The following is an 18,735-nucleotide window of genomic DNA, read 5'->3' as shown; positions in this document are numbered from 1 at the left end:
TTTGATGAAGTCCAATAAATCAATTTTTCTCTTTTATAATTATTGCTTTCTGTAACCTAAGAAATGTGTGCCTATTCCCAAGTTACAAAGATATTCTGTTTTTGTGTATAATCACAATAATCAAGTTAATATAAGTTCATTTTGCTCCTTTAAATACTTTAAATCCATCTCTCTATCTACTTTGTCCCTAGTCAATCACTGATATGTTTTATTTACTTTGGATAAGTTTAAATTTTCTAGAATTTTATATAAATGGAATCATACAGTATGTAGCCATTTTTGTCAGGCTACTTCTTCTAGCATATATATATTTCTTATATTCAGCCATATAGCACACTTCACTGATTTATTCCTTTTTATTGTTAAGTGGAATTCCATTGCGTGGATATACTTCAGTTTGTTTATCCAATCACCTATTGATGGAACATTTGGAATATTCCCAGATTTTAGCTGTTACAAAAAGCTGCTGTGAACATTCATTTTTAAGTTGCAATGTTGATAAATGCTTTTGTTTATCTTGGGTAAATAATTAGGAGTGCAATGGCTGTGTCAAATTGTAGGTATATATTTACCTTTTTAAGAAACTACCAAAATATTATCTAAAGTGGGTTTACTATTTTACATTCTCACTTCCAAGATATAAGAGTTCCACTGGTTTCACATCATTGTCACCACTTCAAATGATCAATCTTATCTCCTTTCCTTATTGTACTAGCTGGAATTGTTGAATAGAGGTATTGAGAGCAGACATCTTTATCTAGTTTCTGATGTTAGAGGGAAAGCAATCATGTTTTTCACCATGAGTCTGATGGCTAACTAATAAGCTTTTCATATATGTCCTCTATCAAATTGAGAAAGTTCCCTTCTCTTCCTTATTTGCTGAGGGTTCAATCATGAGTAGATGTTGGGTTTTGGCAAATTATTTTCCTGCATTTATTGATATGATATGTGTTTTTTCTTGTTTATTCCATTAATGTTGTGAAATACATTCATTTTGAATGTTAAATCAATCATGCATTCTTGGTATAAGCCCTACTTGGTTGTGATATCCTTTTTCTATACCATTGGAATTGATGTGCAAAAAATTTTAAGAATATTGTGTTCTAAGTTCTAGATGGGTATTGGTCTGTAGTTTTCTTTCCTAGTAATGTCTTTGTTTAGGAATCAGGAATGTTAGCCTCATAGAATGAGTTGACAAGTATTTCATAGTCTTTAGTTTTCTAGAATAACTTTTGCAGAATTGATCTTTCTTAATTAATTAATTATTTATTTAGAATCATACAATATGTTACACAGTATATTTGGGTCATAATAATGCATTCATACAGTATTTGTCCTTTTGTGCCTGGCTTGCTTCGCTCAACATAATGTCCTCCAGGTTCATCCATGTTGTCATATGCTTTATGACTTCATTTCTTCTTACAGGTACATATCACACTGTGTGAATAGACCACAGTTTGTTTATCCATTCATCTGTTGAAAGACACCTGGGTTGTTTCCACCTTTTGGCAATTGTGAATAATGTCGGTATGAACATCGGCATGCCGATGTCTGTTCGTGTCACTGTTCTCAATTCTTCTGGATATATACCCAGGAGTGGTATAAGGGTCACGTGCAAAGTCTATTTTCATCTTCTTCAGGAACTGCCAAACACTCCTCCACAGTGGCTGTACCCTTCTTCATTCCCAACAGTAAATAAGTATTCCTGTCTCTCCACATCCTCTCCAACATTTGTAGTTCTCTATCTTTTTAATAGTGGCCATTCTGAAAGGTATGAAATGATATCTCATTGTAGTTTTGATTTACACTTCCCTAATCATTAGTGATGTTGAGCATTTCTTCATGTGGTTTTTTTTTGCCATTTGTATTTCTTCTTTAAACAAATGTCTTTTCAAATCTTTTGCCCATTTTAAAATTAGGTTGTTTGTCTTTTTATTGTTGAATTGTAAAATCTCTTTATATATCCTGGATATTAAACCCTTATCAGATATGTGATTTCCAAATATTTTCTCCCATTGAGTTGGCTGCCTTTTTGCCCTTTTGACAAACTCCTGTGAGGTGCAAAAAGGTTTAATTTTGAGGAGGTCCCATTTATCTATTTTTTCTTTTGTTGCACGCGCTTTAGGTGTAAGGTCCACGAAACCACCATCTACTACAAGGTCTTGAAGATGTTTCCCTACATTTTCTTCTAGGAGTTTTATGGTTCTGGCTTTTATATTTAGGTCTTTGATCCATTTTGAGTTGATTCTTGTATAAGGACTGAGATATAGGGGTCCTCTTTGATTCTTTTGGTTATAGGTATCCAGTTGTCCCAACACCATTTGTTGAAGAGACTGTTTTTTAACTTGGTAGGTTTGTCAAAAACCAGTTGACTATATAGGTAAGGGTTTATTTTGGGGTTCTCTATTCTATTCCACATATTGATGTGTATGTTTGCCATGCTGTTTTGACCACTATAGCTTTGTAATATGTTGCAAGGTCAGGCAGTCAAATTCCTCCCATGTTGCTCTTCTTTTTTAGAATGCTTTTGGCTATTCAGGTGCACTTTCCCTTCCAAATGAATTTGATAATTGTCTTTTCTAATTCTGTAAAGTAAGCTGTTGGGATTTCGATTGGTATTGCATTCAATCTATAAATCAGTTTTGGTAAGGTTGACATCTTCATGATATTTATTCTTCCAATCCATGAGCTTGGAATGTCTTCCCATTTGTTTAGGTCTTTTAAAATTTCTTTAAGCATTGTTTTGTAGTTTCTGCATATAGTCCTGTACTTCTTCAATTAAATTATTCCTAGGAAGAAATGGAAGAGACTGCTTTGCCACTGTGCATATAGGACAACACCAATAACAGTAATGAAAGGCAGAACATCAAAAAAAAATTTTTTATTTTTCATTTTTTTAATACCCCCATTTTTTAATTTAGTTTTTCTAAATTATTATGTATTTTATTTCTAGTGTTTAAACTTATCACTACTATTTCATTTTCCTATTAATTGAATTTGGCAATATATTAGGCTTCATTTTAGAAGAGGTTTTGGATGACAGGGGTTCAACTATGGTAGGGGAGGAGCATTGGTGTGGGGTGTCATTGATGGTGGATGCATGGCAGACAGTTCACCTGGGCATGTATATAGGGTATATAGATATATTCAGATGTTTGTTGGGTATTGACACAGTGGGTAGAGATTCACACAACAACTGAGGGAGTGCTGAGTTCCCATGCTGGAGAGCTCTGCCACATTCCCCGATGGAACAGCAACAATCCCCCAAGTGCAAGGACATTGACTAGTGAAGGATGGTCCAGCGATAATCCCTTGATACTGATGACTATGCCTATGAGCCTGTTGTGCTTGAAATTTCAACTTGGCCTAGTGTTGCAGGATGCCTAAGACTTACCTCCTAAGAACCTCCATGTTGCTCAAATGTGGCCACTCTTTAAGCCAAACTCAGCATATAAATGCATTACCTTCCCTCCAGCATGGGACATGACTCCCAGGTATGAGCCTCCCTGGTGCCGAGGGATTACTACCAAGCACTGGTTGGCAATGCAACGAGAAAAGGACCTTGAATAAAAGGGGGAAATGGTAAAGGCAAATGAGTTTATATGGCTTAGAGACTTCAAAATGAGTCACAAGGTCATCAGAGGGTTGTGCTTATGCACATCTTTGCAGGATCTCAGAGAGAACCAAAGTAGATACAACCCCAGGTAGTGGTACTCCTGAGGGCAACAGAAACACCCAGGTCCTACAGTCATGGCAGATGGCTCCAGAGTTTGGTGTCTTGCCAGTGGGCTCTACTTTGGAATTTGTGCTCCTGAGTGTGATGGAGTTGGATTCATACGTTACTTCTCTACACATGCCTCTTCTGTCCTTTTTATTGAACACTGTGGTTCATGCTGGGGTTGATGTGTACCCAGGAGACCTGAATCTCTCGGCTTCCATGTGGGCCCTGAGCCTCAGCGGTGTTGCAGCACCTATTCTCCAGTTCGTTGGACTCACCCATGTCAGCTAACAGAGAGGTGTGGATGGACAGCCACTACACCAAGAAACCGAGAGAGTCTACAGCTACAGGCATGAGAGTCCCATCCACTAGCTGTGTGGGATCGAAGCCCCCTCTCAGTTGAGAGGTGGAATGGGCATCACCATCCCAGATTCCCTAGGATGGAGCAATAAAATATGGATTAGTGTGCACTTACTGGTATTCTACTATAGAATTATTGTTACTCTGGCAATGGAAGAAATTATATCATTGATGTGGAGACAGTGTCCACAGGAGTTGCTGAAGTCAGGGAGAGGGAAAAGGGGGTGTGACATGGGGGAATTTTCAGGACTTGGGGTTGTCCTGAATGATGTTGCAGGGACAGATGCAGGGCATTATATATCCTGCCATAACCCACTGAATGGACTGGGAGAGTGTGTAAACTAAACTAAACTATAGTCCATGTTGTGTAGCAGTGCTCCAAAATGTATTCATCAAATGCAGTGAATGTGCCACACTAATGAAAGAAGTTGTTGATGTGGGAAATGTGGAAAGTGTGGGGAGTGGGGCATATGGGAGCCTCCTGTATTTTTTATGAAACGTTTTGTGTGATCTATGTATCTTTTAAAACTAAATTTAAAAATATATTAAAAAACAATAAAACAACAGCAAAAAATTAATTCCTAGGTATTTGAGACTTTTTGTTGCTATTGAAAATGGAATTATGCCCAATTTCCTCCAGATTGTTCAGTACTAGTAGGCAAAAATATTACTGATTTTTGTGTGTTGATCTTGTATCCTGCCACTTTGCTGAACTCATTTATTAGCTCAAGTAGCTTTTTTGTGTTACTTCAGGATTTTTAAGTATAGGATCATGCCATCTACAAATAAAGTTTTACTTCCTCTTTTCGTATTTGGATGCCTTTAATTTTTCTTGTCTGATTGCCCTAGCTAGAACTTCTAGTACAATATTGAATAGCAATGATGACAGTAGGCATCCTTGTCTTATTCTCAATCTTAGAGGGAAAGCTTTTGACCTTTTCCCATTGAGCATAATGTTGACTCTGGGTTTTTCATATATGCCTGTTATCATATTGAAGAATTTTCCTTCTTTTCCTATCTTTTGAAGTGTTTTCATCAAAAAAGGATGCTGGATTTTGTCAAAAACCTTTTCTGCATCGATTGAGATGATCAAGTGTTTTTTTTTCCCTTTCTGTTTGTTAATGTGGTATATTACGTTGATTGATTTTCTTATGTTGAATCAGCCTTGCATACCAGGAATAAATCCCACTTGATTGTGATGTATAAGTCTTTTGATACGCTGTTGGATTCAATTTGCAAGTGTTTTGTTGAGAGTTTTTGCATCTGTGTTCATTAGAGAGATAGGTCTCTAATTTTCTTTTCTTGTAGTATCTTTATATGGCTTTGGTATTAGAGTGATGTTGACTTAATAAAATATATTGGGTAATTTTCCCTCCTCTTCAATTTTTTGGAAGAGCTTAAACAGGATTGGTTAAATTCTTTTAGAAATGCTTGGTAGAATTCACCTGTGAAGCCACCTGGTCCTGGACTGCGCTGGGAGATTTTTGATGACAGATTCAATCTCCCTAAGTGTAATTGGTTTGTTAAGTTCTTGTATTTCTTGTAGTGTCATTGTGGGTTGGTTGCGCATTTCTAGGAATTTGTCCATTATGTTTAGGTTGTCTAGTTTGTTGGCATACAGTCTCTCATAATATCCTTTTAGGATTCTTTTTATTTCTGTGGGGTCACTTGTAACTCCCCCCCTTTCATTTCTGGTTGTATTTATTTGTAAATTCTCTTTTTTCTTTGTTAGCCTAGTGAGGGTTTTTCAATTTTATTGATCTTCTCAGAGAACCAGCTTATGGTTTTGTTGATTTTCACTACTGATTTTTTGTTCTCAATTTCATTTATTTCTGCTCTAATCTTTATTATTTCTTTCCTTCTGCTTGCTTTGGGATTGGTTTGCTGTTCTTTTTCTAGTTTCTCTAGTCATTCAGTTAAATCTTAGAGTTTAGCTCTTCTTCTTTAATATAGGCATTTAGGACCATAAACTTCCCTCTCAAGACTGCCTTCATTGTATCCCATGGTTTTTTTTTTTTTTAAGATTTGTTTTATTTCTCTCACCTTCCCCCGTTGTTGTGTGTTCTTCTGCATCTGTGCCCACTTCTATTCTCGGCAGCACTGGGAATCTGTGTCTCTTTTCGGTTGCATCATCTTGCTGCATCAGCTCTCTGTGTGTGTGGTGACACTCCTGGGCAGACTGTGCTTTTCTCACACTGGGCAGCTCAATGTGGGGTGCACCCCTTGTGCATGGGGCTCCCCTACGCGGGGGACACCCCTGTGTGGCACAGCACTCCCTGCACGCGGCAGCACCACTCGTGGGCCAGCTCACCACATGGATCAGGAGGCCCTGAGTTTGAACCTTGGACCTCCCATATGGTAGGCAGACGCTCTTATCATTTGAACCATGTCCACTTCCTGATCCCATAAGTTTTGATATGTTGTGCTCTTGTTTTCATTTGTCTCAATATATTTACTGATTTCACTTGCAATTTCTTCTTTGACCCATTGCTTATTTAGGAGTGTGTTGTTCACTTTTTTTCCTGTCTATTATTGATTTCCAGTCTCATTCCATTATAATCTGAGAAGGTGCTTTGTATAATTTCAATCTTTTTATAAATTTATTGAGAGCTGCATTGTGCCCCAACTTGTGATCTATTCTGGAGAAAGATCCATGGGCACTTGAGAAGATTGTATAACCCATCGAGTTTGGATACAGTGTTCTGTACATGATTTTTAGGTCTAACTCATTTATCATATTGTTGTTTTCTGTTTCCTTGTTGATTTTCTGTCAAGTTGTTCTATTTAATGATGTGAGTGTTGTGTTAAAGTCTCCAGCGATTATTGTAGAGATGTCTGTTTTTCCCTTCAGTTTTGCCAGAGTTTGCCTCATGTATTTTGGGGTCCCCTGGTTAGGTGCATAGATGTTTGTGACTGTTATATCTTCCTGGTGAATTGTCCCTTTTGTTAATGTATAGTGGCCTTCTGTATCTCTTATAACTTTTTTGCATTTAAAGTCTGTTTTGTCTGATATTAGTGTAGCTGCCCCTGTTCTTTTCTGGTTATTATTCCACATGGAATATCTTTTCCCAACCTTTCACTTTCAGCCAGTTTGTATCCCTGGGTCTAAGTTGAGTTTCTTAAAAGCAGCATATGGATAGCTCATGAATTTTATCCATTTCATTAGCCTGTATCTTTTGACTGGGGAGTTCAGTCCATTCACATTCAATGATACTACTGTAAATGCAATATTCACTTCCTCCATTTTATTCTTTGGTTTTCATGTGTCATATCTTATTTTTGTCTCTTTTTACCCTTTCTGCTATTCTTTTTTCTATACTCTCCTCAAGCCTGTCTCTCCTGTCTTTTTTTCTTTCAGGTGCTAAGGCTTTCTTTAATGTTTCCAGCAAAATTGTATTTTTTTTTGCAAACTCTCTTAGTTTCTATTTGTGAATATTTTATACTTATCTTCATATTTGAAGGACAGTTTTGCTGGATAAAGAATTCTTGGCTGGCAGTTTTTCTCTATCAGAATCCTGATTGTATCATACCACTGTCTTCGCGCCTCCATTATTTCTGAAGAGAAAGCTACACCACATCTTGCTGGACATTCCTTATATGTGATGGTTTGCTTCTCCCTTGCTGCTTTGAGAATTTTCTCTTTATCTTTGACATAGACACATTCTGAGTAGTATGTGTCTTGGATTATTTCTGTTCAGATTTATTCTTATTGGGGTACAATGTACTTCTTGGACATGAAAGTTCATTTCTTTAATGAGAATTAGGAAATTTTCAGCTCTGATTTCCTCAAATACTCTTGCTGCCCCTTTTCCCTTCTTTTTTCCTTCTGGAACTCCTGTGACAATTATGCTGTTGTGTTTTATGTTGTCATTCAACTCTCTGAGCCCCTGCTCAGTTTTTCCATTCTTTTCTCTCACTTTTCTTTTCTGTCTTCAATTTTAGCTGTTCTGTCTTCAGTATCACTTACTGTTTCTTCTATCATTTTGAATCTGCTGTTGTATGCCTCAAATGTGTTTTTGATCTCACCTATCGAGTCTTTCATTTACATGAGCTCTGCTACTTTTTTGTCCAGGATTTTAAATTCTTCTTTGTGTTCACCTAGTGTCTTCTTGATTTCTTTTATCTCTTTGACAATATTGTCTTTCAACTCATTAATTTGATTTTCGAAATTTGTGTGCATCTTGCTGATTAGTTCTTTCAAATTCTGCATCTCTTCTGAGGCTTTGATATATTCCTTTTCTTGGGCCATGTCTTCTGCTTTCTTAATTTGACTTGTAATTTTCTGCTGATATCTAGGCATCTGATTAGAATGTGGTTTACTCAGAAGCTCAATTTATTTCCCTTTTATAGGGATTTAGTGGCAGGAAGCTGCATGTTACCATGGCTCTTTGATTCTTGGCTTGACCTGGATTGTTAGGATTGTCCCTGCTGGTTGCTCAAAACTGGGCACCGAACCCAGTAATTGGTTGCAGTCACTTCCTAGGGCCTTGGGGAGGGTGGCAATAGAGGCTGGAAAAACCTCTCCTACTTATTTTTAATTTTATTGCATGCACTTCCTTGGTCTGCCACCCAATGGTGCTCTTTGGTAGCTCTCACTTTAATGTCTGGTCCGAGTGTATTTGTTGCAATACATACCAGATTAATGTGATAGAGCTTCCTGTCTGGGGGCTATGAACCTTATAATTCACACTTTCTCTGAGGCAATTCTCCATCCTTCTCTGGTAGTTCCATCCCACTCCCCTCTGAGTCCTCAACAATCAGTCCTGGTTAGCAGAGAAGGAGATTGGGAGGGTTGTATATCTTTAGCCTTTTGCCTGTTCCCAGAGCAAACAATGTCAGTGGCCCCACCCAGGCTGCAAGGGCTCCTGGAACACAGCAGACCAGATTTGTGAGTCAAAAGCTGAGTCAGCCTTAGACTGTGTCCCTCTCTCTCTTCTTTCCTGGGGTGTTAGATCCCTGGAGCCCCCTTTGTTTGTGGTGGCAGGCCCAGAAGCCTTGCAGTCTCCAAGGCAAACAATGGTACAGCCCCACCCGGCTTGCAAATTTGTGAGTCAAAAGCTGTGTCAGCCTTAGTCTGTGTCCCTCTCTTTCCCCTTTCCTGGGGCATCCTCAACAATTAGTTCAAGCTGGAAGAGAGAGAGGTTGTGTGGGTCCGATTTGTCCAGTCCTTCCCGGGCTCCCAGGGCAAACCAGTATATGGTCCCAGTGGCCTGGAAGGGTTCCTAGGACACAGCAGACCAAACTTGTGGGTTAGAAGCCGAGTCAGCCTTAGGCTGTGTCCCTCTCTCATCCCTTTCTTGAGTGGTAGATCCCTTGAGCCCCACTTTTGTGTAGTTACAAACCCAGAGCCCTGAGAATTCTAAAGTGTGTCTAGTTTGGGGAATGGTGCTGGCAGCAGTAGCTGCTGGTTTTGACTCAGAGATCTGTTGTTGTGATTTCCCTCCTTTGTCCCTCTCTCCTCTGGGTATTGTCCAACCTTTGCCTGGTGTCCTAAACCCTGAAAGATCTTTTTCTAGGCTGTTTCAACCTGTCCTCTAGTTATTTTTCTGGAGGAGAACAGGATCCTGTGTCTTCCTAGTCTGCCATCTTCCCAAAAGTCCCCCCAGAATTGATCTTAGGTATCCCTTAAACACTTGGTAGTCATCACCAATGATGTAAATCTGGGCCTGCAATTTTCTTTGTCTAAGCGTTTTAACTCTGAATTCAATTCATTTAGTAAATACAGGGTTTTTCTGGTTATCTGTTTCTTCTTGAGTGGGCTTTTGTAATTTGTATCTTTTAAGCAATCTGTCCATTTCATCTGTATTGTTAAATTTATTGGCATAAAGTGGTTCATAATGTTTTCCTTATTATCTTTTTACTGTCTGTAAATTGTGTAGTGATGATCTCTCTTTAATTGCTGATAATGGTAATTTCTATCTTTCATCTTGGTTGCAGGGTTATTAGTGTGATGGGGAAGGGGGTTCTTCTCTAATCTATGGTTAAGTCTAAATCTTTGGAGTATACAGTAGGCCTGTGCCTTATGGATGTGGCCTTCGCAACTGTCACTCCTCCAGAGGATAAGCTTTTGCCCCCCTGTGGCCTAATCCCTTTCCTGGTTCCAGTATTCCCAGTCTATGTTCTAGAGATCTTCTTCTATGTAGAGTAGGGCTTTTTTTTTTTTTTTTTTTTTTTCAGTAGTGAGACAGTGGTACTAGGGTCAGGCAGATTACCTTCTTTAAGCTGTTTTGGAATTTCACCAATGCCCACTGGCGCACACCCTTGTCCTATAAATTAAGTCTTCTGTTCTTTGAGAGAGTAAAGTCTGGGTAGATTTCATAGTGATTGCTCTTCCAATTCCCCAACCACCCAGCATCCTGTGGGGAGCTTTCTCTGGATTGTTTGTGAAACACCCCTTGAGAAACTGGTGTTTTCATGGAGTAAAAATCTGTAAAAGTGTGGAATGTCAGTTAGGTCAAATTTGTTAATTGTGGGAAACAGACTTTGGCCCAGTGGTTAGGGAGTCCGTCTACCACATGGGAGGTCCGTGGTTCAAGCCCCGGGCCTCCTTGACCCGTGTGGAGCTGGCCCATGCGCAGTGCTGATGCGCGCAAGCAGTGCTGTGCCGCACAGGGGTGTCCCCCGCGTAGGGGAGCCCCACGCGCAAGGAGTGCACCCGTAAGGAGAGTCGCCCAGCGCGAAGGAGGGAGCAGCCTGCCGAGGCTGACTACAACAGAAGCGGACAAAGAAACAAGACGCAGCAAAAAGACACAGAAAACAGACAACCGGGGGAGGGGAGAGGAATTAAATAAATAAAAATAAATCTTTAAAAAAAAAAATTTGTTAATTGTGTTGTTTAGTAAATCCCTAATGGATTTTTGTTTATTTGCTTATTCCGTCTATTTGAGAGAAGCACATAAAAATCTACTAGGATAATGGATTTGTCTTTGTCTTTATTCTCTTCGTTTGTTAATATTGCTTTTATTTTGAAACATTATTTAGTGCATAAAGATTTATAATTGTGTCTTCCTGTTGGGTGACCTTTGTATAATTATGAAACATTCCTCCTTATCTTGAATCATGCTTCTTGCTTAAATAAGTCTATTTTGCCTGATACTAGTTTAACTACCTTTCCTTAGATTAATGTTTGCATGGTATGCATTTTTTCTATCTTTTACTTTCAAGCTTTTTGTGCTTTAAATAATGTATCTCTTGAAGAAGCACTGGTTTTTGGCTTTTGTGTTGTTTTCTAATCCATTCTGAAATGATAGTCTTTTTTTTTAAGATTTATTTTTATTTCTCTCCCCTTTCTCCCCACCGTCCCCACCCCCCGCCCCCGGTGGTCTGCTCTGTGTTCATTTGCTGTGTGTTTTTCTGTTCCTGCTTGCATTCTTGTCAGGTGGCACCAGGAATCTGTATCTCTTTTAATTGTGTCATCTTGCTGCATCAGGTCTCCTTTTGTGTGGCGCCACTCCTGGGTGGGCAGTGCTTTTTTCACTTAGGGCGGCTCTCCTTGAGGGGTGTACTCCTTACACATGGGGCACCCCTATGCGGGGGACACACCTGCGTGGCACAGCACTACTTGCGCATGGCAGCACTGTGTGTGGGCCAGCTCACCACATAGGCTAGGAGGCCCTGGGTTTGAATCCTGGACCTCACATGTATAGGCGGACGCTCTATCAGTTGAGCCACATCCGCTTCCCAATGATAGTCTTTTTGATGGATGCATTTATATCTACTTTCTGATATCTTAGTTTGGTCATCTTTCCCCTTTCCCTTTTTACTTTTCTTGCCTTGTTTTCGTAATGTTTATTTTTCCTTCTATTAACTTGTTTTATAATAAGTTTTACAAAATTATTTGTGGAAATTATTTATTTTCCCTTATTTTGTCTATTTTTCTTTAACATATTGTAGTTAATTTTGAAGTCCAAATCTACCAACAGTTATAGCTGAATATCTATGGTTCTGCTTCTAAGGTCTGTTGTCTCTTTGCAATTCTTGTATTTTTTATGATAGATACTGAATTTAAAGTACTACAGATCTCCTAGATGGTTCTTCCACCAGATGGTGTTTCTTATTTCTTTTTAATAAGCAGAGAAAGTTGAGGGGGCTGATCATTTCAATCCAATCATGGAGGCTGGTTTATGCTTTGTTCTAATTTTATTAAGATTTATTCTCTGTCTTATTTGCCTCTGATTGTTAGGTTTGGCCATTCCCATTTATTGATTATGATCTTGGTAAGTGTCTGTTTTCTGTACCTTGAGAGATTATGGGAGATACAGCTCTGTTTTTTTAGAGACTTCTATTCTAGCTTTGTAATTTCTCATTCCCCTTAGTTCAAAATCTGATCAGTGTCTTAAGGGAGGAACTGAACATGTTTTTCAGGCTCCTTTCTGTCAGAAAGGACTTTACTTGAAGTCCTGTGAGATTGTTGGAGAGTTAACTCTGCCTTTGGCAGCTTTCAGTCCAATGTCCTGTGCTGTCCCAGAGCTCAGCAAATATCCATGTTGATTAAAATCAATCATGCCTTTAAAGACCTTAAGTTTTCCTATTTATTAATCCAGACCCTTCTGATCATCTCAGTGCTTGCTGATTTCTCTTTGCTCCAGCAGAGACTCTCTTCCTAAGCCTATAGCCAGAATTTGTGAATGTCCATGGGGAGAAAAAGGCTAGAGATCTTGTTATATCCAGAGCTTTTTGATCCCATTAAACATGATTTTTAAATTCTTCTGATTTTTCCATGGGGACCATTGGCCTATCAAGTATATACTACATTCCACCCAGAAGTAGACATCGACAGCTTCATTTGAATTCTCTCTTATTGCTTCTTGGCAGTCTTCCATGTCTGTAGTCACCTCCCCTTTCCAGTTCTCCAAAAGCAGCCATTTAAATTATTGTTACCAGCGTTAAGCTCCTTACCTTTCTCTCTTACTATATGATAATTCAGAAAAAAATGAGTTAGGTAAGTATGCCTATGAGTTCTGGCCTTTTAAAGTCTCTATTTCCAAAGTTATTTGCATCTATACACTACTTTATCTCTCCTCTAAGAAGAAGAGATTTGTTGTGCCCTTATTGAAGGCTAATTTGTCTTGAGTTCTCCCATACATATACTCCAGGTCTTTGCCCCATCAATTCCTATCTCTTGCATTGTCTTTCTTTCTTTCTCAAAGGTACTTTTCTATCAGCATGTAAATGGACTCAAATGTCTACAACTTATGATAAAAAGCCTACTTGGATCCTATGTCTTCTTCTCCCTCTCTCTCTTTTTCCATTCATAGCCATTTTTTAAATAGTAGATTTTACTCTTTCCTTTTCTTCTTCCTCTTGTTCACTCCTGTTCTTGTTAAATTCTGGTTTATATCACCACTCCACCGAAGATTATATTTTACTCTTATTATTATGCTTACTAGCTATACTTCAGTCCTCATTCTAACTCTTGCCCCACATCTCACTCTGTTTTAGTCTTTTTTTTATGGTTTACATGGTGGGGTTTACATTTTTAAACTGTACACTTTTAAAAATTTTTGGTTATATTATGGTTTACATTTTAGACTATACACTTCTATAAATTTTTCATGAAATTTAACATGGCCTGTATCCATCATTCCACAATCATGCCAAATGCTTCCATTGCCCCCAGTTATCCCCTTTTCCATCTAGTATATTCCTCTCTCCCCCTCCACTCAGGGCCCACAGTGACAACCAAGCTTCAACGCTTGAAGGGCAAGATTCATAAATAGTTGCAACAGTGCTGAAGGTTTGACACATTAGTCTGCCCTCCCCATTGGGAGCCCCCCATGCTCTCGAGAGACAACATCCCCTCTGTTTGAGAACATCAGGCCTCCCCAGGATGGCGGTACAACACCTTCCTGCTCATTGTATAGGTCTCTACCCACTGATACAACACACTAGGACAAGATGAGCACTCAATATACTTCCTAGAAGCCTGCCTTAGGTACACCCTGTGCCAGATGCCCCCATATGGCTTAAACCAGTAACCCTACCTTATATTTTCCAGAGAGTTTTCTCAACATTATAGTTTCAGCCTTGTACCTGAAAATCTCCCGTGTTCACCTGCTCTCACCCAACCCTCCCCTCAACCCTCTCCCCAATTCCACATCTTACAGTATTTTAATCTTTTTCCCCAGTTTCTGAACTGAACTCTAGATGCAGATGTAAATAAACTTCCCCTTGAGCTGGATCTAATAGACATATATAGATCATTACACCCAAACACAGCAGGATATACATTTTTCTCAAGCGCACATGGAACATTCTCCAAGATTGACCATATGCTAGGCCACAAAGAAAGGCTTAATGAATTCAGAAAGATTGAAATCATACAAAACAATATCTCTGACCGCAGTGGAGTCAAGCTGGAAATTTGCAAGGGACAGAGACCCAGACTTCACACGACAATTTGGAAATTAAACAGCACACTCTTAGAAAAACAGTGGGTCAAAGAGGAAATCTCAAAAGAAATCAATGACTACCTTGAAACAAATGATAATGATAACACAACATACCAAAATTTATGGGATGCAGCAAAAGCGGTACTGAGAGGGAAATTTATCGCCATAAATTCATATATCAAAAAAGAAGAAAGAGCAGAAATTGAAGAATTAACTGCACATTTGAAGGAATTAGAAAAACAACAACAAAGTAACCCAACAGGAAGAAGAAGGAAGGAAATAACAAAGATAAGAGCAGAACTAAATGAAATAGAAAATAAGAAAGCACTTGAAAAAATAAACAAGACCAAGAGCTGGTTTTTTGAGAAGATCAACAAAATTGACAAACCTTTAGCGAGACTAAGAAAAAAAGAGAAAAGATGCAAATACACAAAATAAGAAATGAGAAAGGTGATATCACCACTGACCCTACAGAAATAAAGACTATCATAAGAGGATACTTTGAAAAACTATATTCCAACAAAAATGACAATTTAGAGGAAATGGACAAATTCCTAGAAATACATAAGCAGCCCATACTGACGAAAGAAGAAATTGATGATCTTAACAAACCAATCACAAGCAAAGAGATAGAATCAGTCATTAAAAATCTCCCAACTAAGAAGAGCCCAGGGCCAGACGGCTTCACAGGTGAATTCTACAAAACATTCCGGAAAGAACTAACACCAATCCTGTTGAAACTATTCCAAAAAATCGAAACAGAAGGAACACTGCCTAATTCCTTCTATGATGCCAACATTACCCTAGTACCAAAGCCAAACAAAGACACCACAAGAAAGGAAAATTACAGACCAATTTCTCTAATGAACCTAGACGCAAAAATACTTAACTAAATACTTGCTAATCATATTCAACAACACATTAAACAAATTATACACCATGACCAAGTGGGATTTATCCCAGGTATGCAAGGATGGTTCAACATAAGAAAATCAATCAATGTAATACACCATATAAACAGATTGAGAGAAAAAAACCACATGATTATATCTATAGATGCAGAAAAGGCATTTGACAAAATACAGCACCCCTTCCTGATAAAAACACTCCAAAAGATCGGAATACAAGGAAACTTTTTGAACATGATAAAGAGTATATATGAAAAACCTAAAGCCAACATTGTTTACAATGGCGAAGTCCTGAAATCCTTCCCTCTAAAATCAGGAACAAGACAAGGATGCCCATTGTCTCCGCTCCTATTTAACATTGTCTTGGAAGTACTGGCTCGAGCACTGAGACAAGAACCAGATATAAAAGGCATTCAAATTGGAAGGGAAGAAGTCAAAATTTCATTATTTGCAAATGACATGATCCTATATATAGAAAACCCTGAGAGATCTTCAACAAAGCTCCTAGAACTCATAAATGAGTTTAGCAAAGTCGCAGGTTATAAGATCAATGCGCAAAAATCAGTAGCATTTCTATACACCAATAATGAGCAAGATCAGGAGGAAATCAAGAAACAAATACCATTCACAATAGTAAATAAAAAAATCAAATACTTAGGAATAAATTTAACTAAAGAGGTAAAAAACTTATACATCGAGAACTATACAAGATTGTTCAAGGAAATCAAAGAAGACCTAAATAAATGGAAGAATATTCCCTGTTCATGGATAGGAAGACTGAATATTATTAAGATGTCTATCCTACCAAAACTGATCTACACATTCAATGCAATCCCAATAAAAATCAACACAGCCTTCTTTAAGGAACTAGAAAAACTAACTATGAAATTTATTTGGAATAAAAAGAGGCCCCGAATAGCCAAAGACATATTGAAAAAGAAAAACGAAATAGGAGGAATCACACTTCCTGACTTCAAAACATACTACAAAGCTACAGTAGTGAAAACAGCATGGTACTGGCATAAGGAGAGACACACAGACCAATGGAATCGAATTGAAAGTTCAGATATAGAACCTTATGTATATAGCCATATAATATTCGATAAAGCCACCAAACCCTCTCAACTGGGAGAGAATGGCCTATTCAACAAATGGTGCCTGGAGAACTGGATAGCCATATGTAGAAGAATGAAAGAGGATTACCATCTCACACCTTATACAAAGATCAACTCTAGATGGATCAAAGACCTAAATATAAGAGCCAAGACCATAAAGACCTTAGAAAGCAGTGTAGGGAAACATCTACAGGACCTTGTAATAGGAAATGGCTTCATGAATATCACACCAAAAGCACGAGCAGCAAAAGAACAAATAGATAAATGGGACTACCTCAAAATTAAAGCCTTCTGCACCTCAAAGGAGTTTGTCAAGAAAGTAAAAAGGGAACCCACACAATGGGAGAAAATATTTGGCAACCATATATCTGATAAGAGACTTATAACTTGCATATATAAAGAACTCATATATCTCGAAAACAAAAAGATAAACAACCCATTTAAAAAATGGGAAAAAGATTTAAACAGACACTTCTCCAAAGAAGAAATACAAATGGCTAAAAAGCACATGAAAAAATGCTCCAAATCCCTAGCTATCAGGGAAATGCAAATCAAAACTACAATGAGATACCATCTTACTCCCATAAGATTGGCAGCCATGAAAAAAACAGTAGAATACAAATGCTGGAGAGGATGTGAAGAAAGGGGAACACTCATCCATTGCTGGTGGGAATGCAGAAGGGTCCAACCATTCTGGAGGACAGTTTGGCAGTTTCTCAAAAAATTATCCATAGATTTTCCATATGACCCAGCAATACCACTGCTGGGTATATACCCATCAGATCTGAAAACAAGGACACAAACCGATATATGTACACCAATGTTCATAGCAGCATTGTTCACCATCGCCAAAAGTTGGAATCAATCCAAAAGCCCATTAACAGATGAGTGGATCAATAAAATGTGGTATATACACACAATGGAATACTACTCAGCTGTAAGAACCAATACACTACAATCGCACGTGATAACATGGATGAACCTTGAGAATCTTATGTTAAGTGAAGCAACCCAGGCATTGAAGGACAAATACTATATGACCTCAATGATATGAAATAAGTTAACTGCCTCAGAGAGCTAGAGTCTGGAAAAGTGGCTTACTGGAAATCGGGGGGTGGAGGAAGGATGTGAGTTAATGTCTGTAGGGGTGGAATCTGTGATGAGCTGGGGGTAAGTATGAGCACAAAGAAGGGACAAAATGGGGGCAAGGGGTTACCTTCGGGTGGGGTTTTCTGGGTTTGAGGGGGGCTGGGGATGGGAAGAGGGGTAATATGGTCCAAGAAATAGGTGGGAGGGAGGGGCAACATACAAACATGGGAGAGTGCCAGAAGTTCATTGAGAACTAAATGTTGAGTAAAACGTATCAAAGTATAAATAGGAGGGTCACCTGGTTAGGACGCTCAGGGGGTATGGTCTGATGCGGGACGGACTCCGGAGGGAATAGCTGAAGGCTCATTTTGCCAAGGTGGGTTCTACCATTGGGTGGGGTGGACCCATATCCTGGGGAAGACTAATGCCGTCGAATAGAGAGAACTGTATCTCTCGTGAAAAAAGACGGCTCCCAGGGCGTTAGATTGGCAGGCGTTGTGGGCCCTAAGGGGAGGGGAAAATGGACGTGCAATGGATAGAACAAAGGTAAATAAGGGGGCAAAAGAGGAGTTATGTGAGAGTACACGAGGATGAATATAAAACAGCTAATATTACACCAAAAACATATAGGGGATGACAGACTAATAATGAAAACCATAAGACAAAACATAGGATAACTAAAAAATTTAGAAAACTGTACAACCTAAAGTATGGACCACATAGTAAGCACAAATGTTACCTTGTTTGAAAACTATAGTTTTGGAATCTGTACATCAGTTTCAGGAAATATGATATGAATAAGTTAAAAGATTATTGCTGTGGAAGGGAAAAGGTTTTATGGTGGATCTGGGGAAATACTGTATATTGTATATATGAATTTTGGTGATCTAAGACTCTTCTGAAGCTGACATTATGTTGGGATTCACTTTACGGGAAGTTTTGGATCACAGAGTGGTTCAACAATGGCAGCGGAGGAATACTGATATGGGATGTTATTGACAGGATATATATGGTTGACAGGGAGTTATACAGGGCATATGCCCAGGGTATATGGTAATGTCTATATATACTCATAGTGGAAACAATTAAAAACAACAGCTGGGGGGGTACTGGGCTCCTGGCCGGGGGGTCACTGTTGTGGGCCCTGGGAGAGC

The 18,735-nt window shown here is 38.7% G+C and overlaps 1 protein-coding gene across 2 annotated transcripts in view; it reads left to right on the top strand.

Moving 5' to 3' along the window:
- SYCP2 (synaptonemal complex protein 2) overlaps positions 1–18,735 on the top strand; it is a 104,649-nt gene that overhangs the window by 41,291 nt on the left and 44,623 nt on the right. The window lies entirely within an intron of this gene.

The sequence above is a fragment of the Dasypus novemcinctus genome, chromosome 24 (assembly GCF_030445035.2).
Source record: "Dasypus novemcinctus isolate mDasNov1 chromosome 24, mDasNov1.1.hap2, whole genome shotgun sequence".
Classification (NCBI taxonomy): domain Eukaryota; kingdom Metazoa; phylum Chordata; class Mammalia; order Cingulata; family Dasypodidae; genus Dasypus; species Dasypus novemcinctus.
This window is presented reverse-complemented; position numbering and strand designations above follow the sequence as displayed.